The sequence below is a fragment of the Mytilus galloprovincialis genome, chromosome 10 (genome assembly GCF_965363235.1).
Source record: "Mytilus galloprovincialis chromosome 10, xbMytGall1.hap1.1, whole genome shotgun sequence".
In the NCBI taxonomy this organism is placed as follows: Eukaryota; Metazoa; Mollusca; class Bivalvia; order Mytilida; family Mytilidae; genus Mytilus; species Mytilus galloprovincialis.
The window spans coordinates 1,710,709-1,723,752 of NC_134847.1; the positions used below are offsets into that span (position 1 = coordinate 1,710,709).

General features: G+C 33.2%; 1 long non-coding RNA gene across 1 annotated transcript; it reads right to left on the reverse strand.

Annotated features, from left to right (window-relative positions):
• Positions 1-2,528: 2,528 nt before the first annotated feature.
• On the reverse strand, positions 2,529-5,621 carry LOC143049641 (uncharacterized). Its single transcript, XR_012970276.1, has 3 exons — positions 5,532-5,621; positions 4,388-4,522; positions 2,529-4,068 (listed from the first exon to the last, which is right to left on the reverse strand). It is a non-coding gene; the product is annotated as an uncharacterized LOC143049641 (long non-coding RNA).
• Between the last annotated feature and the right edge of the window lie 7,423 nt (positions 5,622-13,044).

Genomic DNA, 13,044 nt, shown 5'->3' on the forward strand with positions numbered 1-13,044 from the left:
ATTTATATACACTGTGTTAAACCAAAAATCGTCTGGCGTCCAGAGAAAAAAATGAATGATCAATCAGGAGACGTTTGAGCATTTATAATCAACACATAATCCCTTCCCTCAAAAAACAACATCAATCGGTAATATATAAGCAGAGAGATATTTCGTGGGAAAAGCGTGTGAAACAACGTCATATAAATAAAAGGATTTACAATACTTCTCTATCTTGGAAGAAGAAAGAGTTTTTAAACATCTCAAGTTATAGATATGTATACGGCGGTTTTACTATCATTCTGTAAATATTTCAAACTATATACTATATTAGAGCCTCAGTTTTTCAATAACAGTTACAAATATAAAAAAAAAAAGATGTGGCATCATTGTCAATGAGACAAGCCTCAACAAGAGACAAAATAACACAGAAATTAACAACTAAAGGTCACTGTACGGCCTTCAACAATGAGCAAAGCCTATACCGCATAGTCAGCTATAAATAGCCCCGAAATGACTAATGTAAAACGATTCAAACGAAGAAACTTCTGCACAAAATTTAACAAAAAACAAATATGTAACATATCAACCCTCCCCTAACCTGGGACAGTGGTGTAACATCATAAGAACGAACTATGAAAATCAGTTGAAAAAGGCTTTACTCATCAGATTGATAAAAAGAAATGCATATAACATAAACACAGAGTGGACGTGGCTGGGTACTTGTATATCCAAACAACAAAAAGACACTTAGTACTGATCAGAGAGTGTGTACAAAGTTTTGATTGTCATAAAAACTTAAATATTATCAATAATGAAATAGGTTACGCTAGGGAATCCTAAGCATTCATTTGTTTTCTTAACATTTGAATATTTTCAATAAAGGCTATTTTGATTCACAAATTTGGTTTTTATTCATGCTATTAGAGGATTGATAAATAATATCTATTTTAGGTTACAAAAATTAATCTTCTTTCGGAAAAGTTGCTTACACAGCTACTTTTGCATAGGTACTATTTCTGTACCAAAAATCTGTAGTACTGGAAATCTACTTTTAATATTCAGTACTATTTTGTTACTTATTGTAATATTTAGGTACCTGTATTTTACAGTACTTGATTTGTACTTGAAATTTAAGTACTACAGATTTTTTGTTACACGGTTACATTTTTAGCATTTTGAAAGTTTGTCTTCTTCACATTTTATAAAGTTATGATGTTCAAACATGGAATACTGTGATCATTTTAAGTATTGTTTTTGTACCAATATTTTAAGTACAAATCAAATAGTGGAAAATACAAGTACCTAAATATTACAATAATTCTAAAGTAAACAAATAGTACTAAATATTAAAAGAAAATGTCCACTACTACAGATTTTAAGTACAGAAATAGTACAGAAATAGTACCTATGCAAAAGTAGCTGTGTAGTTGTCTGATCTACTTAACGATATATATGTGTAAACGATTGAGTCAATTGGTGATATAATATTTTTTACATGTGAACCATTATTTCGCGGCAGAATACGCTCAAAACTTTTAGGAGGCTCTAGATGTGGTTTGCAGAATATTCATAGCGGACAAAAATATAAAGAAAAGATAAAATGGGAAGGAAATACAGAATAAAGTATAATCGACTTACTATAAGTTCAGTTTAACTCTGATAAATATTTGTCTCGCATCTCTAAACTTTATAATGAATAAGGATTCGAATGTAAAAGGCAAACTAAAAATTGGAAAAAAATAAGATCTGCTGAATATGTCTGAAACTTGTGTCACTGAACGCCAAACAGGCACCAATTGACCAATACAAATCTCTAGCTCCACATGAGGCTTAAGTAACAACTACATGTATGACTATGCAAAATAAGCTGTAAAATATTAAATATATTAAAAGATAAATCAAACCTCAAATTGAATTTTCCCTCTGAGTTGCTACATGTATATTTGTAAAAAAACAAATGTGCCTCAAATCGAAATTTAACATTTGTGTTGTCTGAATGGCGACTTTAAAGACAATGCACATGTAGTGAAGTCACTCTCTCTCTCTGCATGTGAATCCATTGTAATAACTGTGACATGTTGCAGACACCATTTCGATTACAGAAACTTAATCAGTTTAACCCGAATCAAATCCGCTAGAATGCAAAATTAACAATAAAACTGTAGAACAATAAACTCACAAAATAAATCGGGCTAATGTTTAACATGCTAAAACTATTCACCACATACTCCAGTTTGGTACAACTTCTTGAAATTTTACGTTTTTCGAAATTGTATGAATAAAAGAAAATGAAAGGTAAACGTCAATGAGACATCAACCCAACGAACAAATAACTAAACGACATAAAGAGGACAACACACTGTCTTAAGCAATATCCGTGTGTGCTAAACTTTAAATCGTCCAGAGTCTTTTCAAATTTGTAAAAAGAATTATCAGATACAATCAAAAGATCTTCAATTAACACCAAATTGAAAATAAAAAACAATTTAAAATTAATTTAATATTTTTGCTGTAAATTTACCTGATGTGATTTATAAAAAAATCCATTTATTCCATAAAATTTATTTTAAACGATTCAAAATAATAACATTCAAAACATCAAACAAAACAATAACAATAACAATCATTACGAATAGCATCAACGTTTTCACTTTGCAGGAATTTCAAAAAGTTTTGTTTCATAGAACGGTATGATGGAACAAGTCGTCGGTATTTTTATATGACAAGTTCCATATACCGCCATGCAGTCTGGTAATTTTGCAGAGAGTCTCGTCCACAGCCCGGTAACGGGACAGAACTTCCGGATCATATTATTGCACTTTCCATCACTATTACAGCCTCCTGCAAGAAGAATGCAATCATCGTCCGTGTACATCCCAAAGTCTTTACTTTTCATAATTTGGTTTTGACACCTCACAAAACAATTGTTACTTGGATCAAATCGAATAAAATCTCCTTCGTCTGAAGCCAGATAGATTTGTGAGTCAAGAACGCAAGCTTTGATTTGAGTAAACGATAATGGTATTTCAGCAACAATGTCTGTGCTCTTTTTCACCGGGTCAAACACGCAGACCACTGTCCTGTTTTGGCTGCAACCATCTTTATTTGTTGCTGCAGAAAAGATGTAAATGTTGTTGTCGTATAACACGCAGGCTGAATATGACATTTGACACTCGACCGGAAGTGTGGACACCGTTTTCCACGACCTTTGACAAACATTGTACTCTTCAATTTGACGAACTGTTTTGCCGTCAGATGTTCCACCGATTGCAAAGCAGAATTGATTGTGTGAAATTAAACTGAACTTTGAGCGACTATAGCGAAAATTTGAAAGCTTTTTATATTTATTCAGTACTGGGTCATATCTGTAGAAACATTTTCCAAACGACCAGTACACATACGGCGGGTGGTCTTCAGCATCCTGCATACAACAACACTGAAACTGTTTGCTAATTTTGTCCCCCTTTTTAATATTTCTGTAACATTTAACTTGTTCTGTTGAATCCAAAACAACAGTAGTTAACGCTCGTTTACCGCTTGTTGTATCGCAGGTGAAGAAAGTATTGAAGGTTTTACACGAGATTTTCTTTGTTTGAGATTGCGGTGCACCGGTTAGATCAGCGGATTTGAGTAGTGGATGTGTACTGTTTGAAAAATTGTTCTTGTACACCTGATGCGCGCTAGTTTGTAGAAATACCAAACCAAATTGTTCTGCTATGGCCAAATATTTCTGGCAGTTTACAGAATTTAGTGTCGACAGTAACTTTGATTCGCAAACTGATTTAAGATGATGACAATGTCGTGAGACAACTAAATAGTGTTCTATGTTCTCTATGTCTACTGTTTCTTGTTCAATAAGTCCTGTTCCAAAAAATCCGGCTATTTTATTTCTAACAAATTCCGGAAGATTTTGAACATATTCAGCAATGTTAATGTCAGGAACATTATCTTCGTGCAGATTTAAATCAGGTAAATTGCTAAGGTTTCCCTGGCATCCAGATTGTTCATCATTCTTCAAGGATTCGATTGTTCCCTGTCCATTCTGGCTATTGCTCGATACTATTGATCCTTTGGTCATGTCTGCACCTGTAAAAGGAAAATAAATACTATTATAAGAAAATATTTCTACATCTATATTTGTTTTATAAATTATTTAAAATATTGCATTTTTTTTTCTCCTGTAAGAATGCTAGAGAGAGAAAAAAAAAACAATTACTAAAAATATTATGTTACAAAAAAAATACTTTCCACAAAAATTGCATACACAGCTAATTGTGTACAAAAAATACCCGACTGTTTTCTTCGTACGATCTCAACATTAAATCCATGTTTATGTTTTTTTAATCCATGTTTATGTAAGTAAATATTTTTTATTTGCATTTATAACTTTGATAACACTTAATACCTTTTAAACATTTAAGTCACTCGGAAGTCAGTACGAGACTGTGCAGTATTACACCCAAACGTCACTTTAAATACTAGTATATACTTCCTTTTTGGCTAAGAGTCAAATGTTGGGAAAACCCCCATGGCAAAGACCCTGTAAAATATGACCTGATTTTATTTTTATATCAACTTATTAAATGAATCTTTCCAATAAACTCTAATTTTAGAACAGGCTAAAAAACGAATACAATGATCATCTGAATGCAGTTTTAAAAGAGAACAGACCGAAGTTTGATTGAACATGAATCGATATGAAAACGTAAAATACGAAAAAAATGTAATGTGTCTTTCCTTAACAAATGATCATTAAAGACTACAGTACTAGGAAGCAAACTGCTTATAAATATTTGCCAGTATGTCTTAAGACAGGCTGTATTGTTTGGATCGGGCATACATATTACATAATACTGATCTGTCTTCTTAATGTTCCTGTTCCACAAGGATGTATTTTTACACTGAAATATTATTTTCTCTGTAAATCAAATCATCAGTCAATATTAACATTGAATAATTTTTACAGGAATTTTAATTATAGATTTTGGCAATTATAACTGAAAATGTGAAGATAAAAAAATATTATTAAATACAGATGTTAAGCCCAATCAAAACTATCCAAAACATTTTTCATTGTCATTTTGTTCAGTGTCTTTTGTTACCTATTCTGACATCGGACTTGGACTTCTTTTAAACTGAGTTTTACTTTGCGTATAGCTGTGTTTTTGTGTTTTTCTACTTTGGCTAGACGTATTTTACATTAGCTTAAGGTATAGGGGGAGGGTTGAAATCTCAAAAACCTTGTGTTAACACCCCCCCCCCCCCCGCATTTTTGCGCCTATCCCAAGTCAGGAGTCTCTGACCTCTGTTAGTCTTGTATGACTTTTAATTTTAGTTTCTTTAATATATTTTGGAGTTTAGTATATACGTCCATTATCATGTTTAAGGGGCCAGCTAAAGCACGCCTCCGGGTGTATTGAAGACCCATGGGTGGCCTTCGGCTGTTATCTGCTCTTTGGTCGAGTTGTTGTCTTTTTAACACATTCCCCATTTCCATTCTCAATTTTATCATATATCGAACCTTAATTAGAAAAATATATACAGCTAACCTGTCAGTTGTATCTTCTTTGCTTTACGCCGACCAAGTTTGTAGATCCAAAAATAAATTACGCATTTTTCATAACAATCTTATAATTCACCCAAGACCTCACGAGGAAGGACATGCACAATTGCAGAATTGTTTCGCTTTTCGTCTGATAAAATATTTTGGGTATTCCCTATAAATACGTGTAGTGCTTCCTATAATCTAGACTAAATTCGTCCTTAAGTATATTTTAAGAGAGAAAACAACCTTCGTGTATTAAAACAGTTTTTTCCAATAATTATTATAACTTTAATTATGAAATCGTTGTTCCGACACACAAATTCAGGAACTATTCTGTTCATAAAATATCTTTTATACTTAAAAAAGTCAACATAGTTTCAGTACACTATTTTTTAGTGTACAGAATCTGTTATTTGGGTATATCAAATGACTAAAAGAGTTTTTTTGAAGCATAAAAATATAAAAAAAAATTAAGTGATTATCAGAGGTTTAAATATATACTAGTACTAGTATCGTGTAAATTTAAATAAAATACATTAAAGTTGAAAAAGTAAGGATACGCAAATATCAGTCTTTCAATGTTTTTGTTTGGATGGACATATATAATATAGTGACGTTATCGGAGCCTCGGAGACGGGGAAATGTCGTTAAACAACAGACAAAAATAACCTCTGGTCTTATAAAACAGGTTAAATATCATGTATAAAATAAAGTTGAAAAAGTAAGAATACGAAAAAATATCTATTGTTCAATATATTGTTGTCTGGCTGTGTATATTTATAACTTGCCTTAAAGTACAGATAGAAACCCCCCCCCCCCCCCAAAAAAAAAAATTTTTTTTAGGCTCACTTAAAGGAGTAGGTTCAGTAAGACCCCTTTTTGGCCCCAAAATACAGCAGTTTTACAAAATTGTTAAAATGTAAACCTTTAGTTATTTATTGGACAGTAGAATGCTTCTGCTACATAAATATGGGCTGTTTTTGACAATACAATGCACATATATATCCGGTACTAGCACCATTAAGTCATGCTAAATTACTGAAATCCTCATAATTCTAGCATTTTAGTTAAATTTTAGACGGTTTTCGTGTAAAACGAAAGTGGCCGCATTCGTGTTCATCCTTAATATTGAAATGTAAGTTGTATTTTATGATAATACATAACATATATAAAGGTTGAGGATGAACACGGATGCGGCCACTTTCATTTTTACTAAAAAAAACATCTGAAAAGTGACATTTTTCGGCATATTAGGTAGATTTTTCATATTTGAGCTTGAATCGGATCGTTTTTAATGACTAAATCTGTTAAAATCTTTCACATAAACTAATTAATTAAAAAAAAATAGACAGTTAAGTGTTTAAAAAGTGGTCAAAATCTTTCGTCAGATGAACCTGAAATTTGAGGCCAAAATCGGTCCTTACCGGACCTACTCCTTTCTATTTTGTCTCTTGAATTTTTTCTGGACTTTTAGAACAGGTAAAAAGCATTTCAAAATTGTGTAGAGGATTTTTCAAAAACATGTATACTGATTTTAGAGTAAGGGTTTGACGCTATAATAGGTCTATAACCGTTCTAAAAAATTGCTAGCCCCTGCTTTAAAAGAATTAAACCCACCACGAAACCGAAGCCCCAAGAGAGATGAAATTAAATAACAATCGTTATGCATAACATGAACGGCATAAATTTAACTGCACCAGGTATGCATTTGAGCAATAAATGTCTCTCAAAGTTTATAACATATCTTATAATTTATAAGATATCTCATGAAAGAGGGACGAAAGATACCAAAGGGACAGTCAAACTCATAAATCTAAAACAAACTGACAACGCCATGGCTAAAAATGAAAAAGGCAAACAAAACACAGCACACATGACACAACATAGAAAACTAAAGAATAAACAACACGAACCCCCCAAAACACTAGGGGTGATCTCAGGTTCTCCGGAAGGGTAAGCAGATCCTGCTCCACATGTGGCACCCGTCGTGTTGCTTATGTGATTAAAAATCCGGTAAATAGTCTAATTCGGTAGGTCACATTCATGAAAGGGAAGGGGATTGTAGTTACGACGTAAGGAACATATCCGATATAATTTGTGAAACGGTTATTCCATAACGGTCAACCAACTCGTGATGGCGTCCGTAAAATTTACGAAGGGATGATTTTGGTTTAATAGCTTCCTTGTGAGCAACAACCCTCTATCAAGAAAATCATAATAGGAAATGCAAGCACGGGAATATCGTATAAATTGGGAGATATATACCCCGTATGCAGGTGCTGCTAGAATGTTGCTACTTAGAAATGGAAAGTTCACAATTGGAAAGCTGAAATCATCTCTTTTGTCGTAAAGTTTTGTTTTCAACCGACCCTCATTGTCAATTTCTAGATGTAAGTCAAGATATGAGGCCGACTTAACTGTATCTGTGGTATCCTTTATCTCTAGCTCGATGGGATAGATGCGTTCCACATAGTCACCAAATTTTGAATTATTTAGTGAAAGAACATCATCTATATAGCGGAAAGTAGAGTCAAAGGATATTGCTAACTTATCTTTCTTCCTAAGAAGTTCCTGCGTAAAGGCAGCCTCATAATAATAAAGAAACAAGTCGGCAAGTAGAGGGGCACAGTTTGTTCCCATTGGAATGCCGACAGTCTGTTGAAAAACACGTCCTCCGAACGTAACAAATATGTTGTCAATCAAGAAATCAAGCATCTTGATAATATCAGTTTCAGAGAATTTTTTGTTTCAATCAGAGTGGTCCTTTACAAAGTAGGATTTATCCCTCCCTAAGACAAGATACTTCTATCTACGTTGGCCATTCTAATTTATAAAGCAAAGCAATACCAACTCTTTCCATTTGTCTCTTAGTTCATAAAGTAGGCACTGGCTACGATTACATTGAAAGTAACCATAATTAAAAAGTTATTGTTACATTGGAGACTAATTGCCGGAATGCAGGCCTGGGCAAGGAACTGATTAATTGCGAATGTAACAATAATATAAGTGTCTACGGTTACATTGTGGTTTTGTTATGTTAATGCACTTCGATTATACTGGGTATAGTACTATGTAATAAAATAAAACTTGAACACGTTTATTTGAAATTTTTCAATATTGCAAATATATATGTTTTAAATATTTATTTACAAAGGCAGTTTCCACAGTAAATGTCACTGATAAGTTTTATGAAGACGAAACGCGCGTCTGACGCAAATAACAAATTTCAATCTTGGTATCTGTGATGAGTTTATTTACAATATCTTTCAATCTAACGTAACAATACACAATGTATAACCGTAAACCTTGCATCCAGCGATTAGTCTCCGATGTAACATTAACATTGTTATTATTGTTACATTGCAATGTAACCGTAGCCAGTGCCTATAAAGTATCCATCATACAATTGGTCACACAACACATGCAATTTGGCTGGTATAAAGTAGATCAAAGTAGTCAACGTACAATACAATAATTACACCTAACAATGAAGTATTGTGTTTTAAGTATCATTGATACACATTTTCTCACATATATTGAGGTAATTTTGATACTTTTAAACTTGATAAAATCAAAACTGCACACGAGGAACTTATTTTTTATCTTAAATCATCTAAATTGAAGTATTTAGTAACTAAAATTGTACAAATAATAAGTTAAGGAAACGTCAACTTTATGTGTTTATACAGTTCTGAAGTGACGCACTCATCTTAATTGAGGGTTTCTAACGAAAACCCATAGGCATTGACTTTCTGTTCAGCGGTGGTTTTCGAAAAAGGATCCACCAAAAAAGATAGGCTACTAGAATTTGGAGCATGTATTAAACCTCAAAAATGTTTCGCCTAAAAGGGTATACCTGGTTTGCTCATTCTGCTCTTGGATAGTTAGTGGCATACATTTTGTGTACAGAAACGCCAAGCAGAAAGACTCACTACACGACATATGAACGTCAAATGTTTCGTAATGTACTCATGGTTTTCTGAAGACACAAAAACAGTGAAAACAAGCCACATCATGAGTCATGCCCATGTGCCGTAACAAACTAAGGAACATAGTCTGAACAATTATAAAAATATGTGGTATGTTTGCCAATGAGACCGTAGACCAAGGGTCAATGTACAGCCTGCAACAGTTAGCAATATAGCAAGCTGTAAAAAGACTTAACATGTCAAATGTAAAACAATGCTAACGAGTAGACTAACGACCTTGGGTTATTACCTTACTAAACCTACTATGGTTTGTTTACCTTTCAGAAAGTGGTATGACCAGTATTTTCCACCAGGGTCATCTTCAAAAAGTATTTCCCTCTTCACTTTACTTCATCGTATCACAGCTTTTCGTATCGCGGTAGGTCTTTAAAAGATTCTTACAATATTGTGTATATACATGCTTGAAAATGGTCAAAACAGCAGTTTGAACAGATTCTGTCAAACTATGAGGATTTGTCACACTAATTGTTTTTAATATTGAAGGACATTCATAACTAAACCTGAAGAGCTAGGGCTTTTCTCCCCGGAGTTCTTTTCATTCGATTAGATAGGCAAATCATATTTTGAATAGCCCGATAGATGCTACTTATAGGACATGAAAATACGTCACATCATCTATGTCAATACCTTGAACAGGGCTGCGTTCAATATCGTAGCAGCTACGTAGTGCTACGTAGATTTTCACTATTGAACGTGTAGCTATATACTAGTTGGTACATAAGCTACGATATTGAACTCAACCCTGGTATTCCAAGACTATTGACTTTTTTGTTAACACCCATGTGTATAAGGTACCATACCACGTAATTTGTCAAGAAGCCAAATAATATCGGACAAAGCATAGGAAGAAGCTATAATTCAATTTTATAAGCAAATTTCTTCGATGCCAAATCTAACCAAAAAAAAGACAAAAAGTTGTAATTTTTTATCTATCAAAATCAAAGCAACAGCAACATTAAAGACTGAATAACGTTTTTATTTCATGAAAAAAGGTAAAATTGTTGAAATTTCAATTTCAAGTAGGATTTAACAACTTCTATAAATTGGCGTTGACTGTGAATGAAACAATACAAGGAAATAGGATCCACCTGTTTGGTGTCTATGACACAGGCGCTAGGGACATTGGTATTTCGTTAGTAAATTGAAAATTAGAAATTATATGCTTAGAGGGCAATAACACCTATAAGGCATCAATTTAAAACTACAGACATGTTGATGTATTTATAGATCTTATTGTACTGAACTTTTTTTTTCTGTGTTTTTTTTAATACAGTATTTGCCAAAAAAACTACGAAAATTGTTATAAAAAATAATTGTTTTATGACAGTTAACAAATTTTACCATGATTCTGAATTGTAGATATCTTAAAAGTTTTGCTGATCATATTAACAATTTGAAGATTCTCTCAGTCTATTCGATGTAGTTTCTGTAAATATTGGTAAAAATCATCCGTCATGGGTAATACCTCCTATAGGATTTATTAAAGATTTCAGTGATGTTTACCTATTTTTAGATCTTCTTTAGAGAAAAGTCAATACCTTAAGTTTACCCCTACATTCTATGTTTAGCAACAGTGGCCATGTTTGCTGATTAATCAAACCAAAGGATATTTTTAGATCTATTCTTTCGGGTACAATCTGGTATAAGTTGTTACTTTAAGCCCAGTAACGTGTATTTCAGATAAGTTTGTTCGAAAAGTTTACAACGATGACAGACTCCAAGTGAAGAAAAAAGTTCAAATGATTTCACATGCCATGGAGTTTTTTATCAACTTCCTCAAACTTATTATTTATATTTTAGTAAATTTGTTAACTGGGTCAAGTATGGTTATACACCTAGACAACTTTATGTACAACTTGAATATCCAAGTAGATGTTATAATACATTGCTTGACATGAAAAGGGAAATGCCTTCTTGTAATCTTGATCATATTGAAGTTATAAAGAGGTATAATGTAGATATGATGTAAAAAAAAAATCATCTTGTTGCACTATGTTGGTAAAGTTTGGACCATGTATGCAATTTAATTGTGAGGCCTGAAATATAATTGAGATGAGGTATACAATTAAGAAGAGCTTTAGAGTCAGTCACAATAAGACTTTAAGTGCAATTGATTACTCTGTCCAACGGAGAGAAAAAAATGCTACCTGCTTCCAAAAAAAAAGAAACCTGAATGTAAGGAAAACCAACAGTCTAATCTATATAAAATAAAAATAAATGGGGAATGTGTCCATGGGACACAAATGATGCGCCTCTTGCATATCATATAAAGTTAAAAAGGGACATAACTGAAGAACAGTAAAGTGATGCTATCCACATTTGTACTTGATCTGAGTTTTGTTGTAAAAAATATTGTGAATAAGTTTCATAAAATTAAGTTAAAGAAAACTTAGCTCAGATAACGGAAACGAACAATTCAGCACCTTTTCCGCTTGTAAAGGGACATAACTCTAGAACAATAAGAGTGACACCACCTAAATTCAAACTAAATCTATATTTGTAATAATAAGCAGTGTATAAGTTTCATAACATTTGGTTAGGGTTACTCTAGTTAGAGGAAGGACACGCAAAAATATTACCCAATTTTTCCATTTTTAAAGAGGCATAACTCTTGAACAGTTAAAGTGACACCACCAAAATTCAAACTTGATCTTTATTTTGTGGTAATAAGTATTGCAACAAGTTTCATAAGATTTGGTTGAGGCAAACTAAAGAAAGAGAACGGAAACAAACTTTGGGACATATAGAAGTACCTACATACAGACAAACAAGGTAAAAACTTACCGTCACCTCAGCTATGGCGGGGCATGAATGTTGGCTTTTGGTGAAAAAAATAGTAAGAAAGTACATGGGATTTTTTAGACACATGTTTACAGGTGCCAAATGTCAACAAAATACGATGAGACATTGGCCTGTCACATTGCCTCTTCCTATAAAAATTCGAATTTTGTCAAATTTCCTTCTCATGACGTCAAAATGGGTGTTTGAATATTGCGTAACATGCTTGCGAAAATATGTAAATTAAACAACCTCCGCAAGGATGGATCAATTTCATACTTTACAAAACGAAGAACCTCTTTGCATTGAGAAAAAAATCAGTGAAAAAATGTTTTTTTCATTTATACACCACAAAGGGGACTAGGGAATATAAATATAATCACCATTGGTCTTCCTCTGACCAGCAATAAAACCTTGTATGTTAGGTGTGAGGAAAGTACAAGTTTACAGCTGCGTCCAGTCAGAATGGGGACACTTAATCGAATGCCTCATGTAAAGTGAGTGCCACACTTTGCACCACAATAAGAGCCCTTGCAACAACTCTTTGAGGGCTTGATAGGTAACCTGTTTCAAGGCATAACTCCTGTCCCTATCCAGTATACCCTCATTATACCTGTGGCAGTCCAAATTTCTCCTACCTTCAACCTGCATGACCTCTATCGTATTTTTGTTCAATTATTCTCATCCTGTACATGCATGAACCATTTTCCACTGGACATCAAGCAACTGACAATCAACTATCAATCAATC